The sequence below is a fragment of the Diplotaxodon limnothrissa genome, linkage group LG9, assembly GCF_057381915.1.
Source record: "Diplotaxodon limnothrissa isolate DT_005_m linkage group LG9, D_limnothrissa_male_GT1.1, whole genome shotgun sequence".
Taxonomy (NCBI): Eukaryota; Metazoa; Chordata; class Actinopteri; order Cichliformes; family Cichlidae; genus Diplotaxodon; species Diplotaxodon limnothrissa.
This window is the reverse complement of record NC_140604.1, coordinates 11,360,154-11,361,889: the sequence shown is the minus strand read 5'-3', so window position 1 is coordinate 11,361,889 and position 1,736 is coordinate 11,360,154. Positions and strand designations below refer to the sequence as shown.

The 1,736-nt window shown below is 38.2% G+C and overlaps 1 pseudogene; it reads right to left on the bottom strand.

The window, feature by feature from the left end:
* Nucleotides 1-560: 560 nt before the first annotated feature.
* LOC146625182 (uncharacterized) lies at nt 561-1,736 on the bottom strand (annotated as a pseudogene).

Below are 1,736 nucleotides of genomic sequence, written 5' to 3'. Positions count from 1 at the left end.
TGCTGTTCACTGACAAGTGAACTGATTGTGTTCATTTTAAGCAGTTCGCATCACTGCATTAATCGGGTCCTTTTGACTGTACTGGGGGCTGTAATTCACACAGTCAGTGTCCTGTTGCCATGAATATGATCTGAAACCAGCAACTGAGCCCATAAACTCATCACTCTCTTTCCTGTACTTTCTCAAATAAAGTTGGCATTAGAAGCATGTATTTTGTTTAGTTATAACTATGAAGGCTGGTGTAATTGTATTGAGTACTGCTACTGCAAATCAAAATCAAAAATCTAAGGTTCATTGAGATGTGCGAACTTGTAGTACTTTTTTATGTTGAGACTTAAAGTTTTCATTATTATTATTATGTAGTATAAAATTTAGAATGTCATGACAAATACGTTAAACCACATAATTTATGGAAATATGCTATAATTTAATGACCAATACATTAATTGTCTTTAGTGTATAGAGATGGTGGCATTTGGACTTTGATCGATTATTATGTGCAGATGAACTGACTGAAATTTTGTATGTATGCATAACTTAAATACATACTTTTAAATATGTCACTGGCAGGACGGCTCTTTCAGGGTATCATCATAAGTTGAAAGAGATTTCCAGTGATGGTCCATCTCTCTAACAACAATCTTCTTTTCCTCCTCGAGTCTTCTTACTGCCATGATGATATCGAATGCCCTTCTCTTTGCTCTGAGGCTGACAGAGTCTGAAATGCATTTAGAACAAAGTTAGAGACCAGTTCACAAAGAACGTCTGAAGTCATAAGTGATTTTAGGTTGACAGCTGAAGCTTGTGCTTCACGTGTGCTTGTTGTTGCTGCTTAGAACGAATAAGATAGCTGCACTTAACATAAAGTCATTGTGCAATCAGCATCAAACTTTTGAATCTGTTTTTGCTCAACTTCTGCCCACTCCTTTATATCACCGACACAGTCATCCAGTTGACTGTCAGTCACTGCCAACCGAAGCTGGCTTAGAAGAGCTTTTGTGGCCCACATTAAAAAGTTGGGATTAAAAAACAAAACATTAAAGACATGTTTACTCCAAATATTTAGAACACAGAGGAGTAAGCATCTAAAAATACAATACCAATATCATTATCTTCTGATATTGGTGGGTCAGAGAGGTGGCCAGGTTGTCTAACATTTGTTGGTTCCAGTGCATGGTCATAAGAGTTAGCATGTCTGTCCTGCAAACAAAGGAAACATAATGTTACCATTTTCTCTCGTCATAGTTGGACACTTCAAATCTAGTGCAGGATTTGGCCTTCTCACATGCTTTGGACTAATGTTTTGTGGTAACTGCAATCCTTGAAAGAACGACACTGCTCCACCTCCTCTCCTAGTGTCAAACCAGCCCCATCCTGATATGCTCCACTCCATTTCACCTGGATATAAGCACACGCACACACACAAATGCACATACACACAGAGACAAAAGAAAAATAAATGACTCAAAAGGTGTTTGTGTTGCTGTGAAGTGTTCAGATAACGTGATTAAAGTCAGAATTCCATATCTGACATTTGAAATCATTGACTTTGGCATGAAATACTGAAAGAAATGGCTTCATGCTAAGAAGGTGCTGGAGCTCTGGACAGCTTTTTGTTACTCTTTCACGTTACGGCCAATACTCGCAGACAACATCCATGCAGAAAAAGTGATATGTCTATTGGCCAGCTTTTGTTGCAGGTACAAGGCATAAGCAAAAATGTCACCCCTGTACAT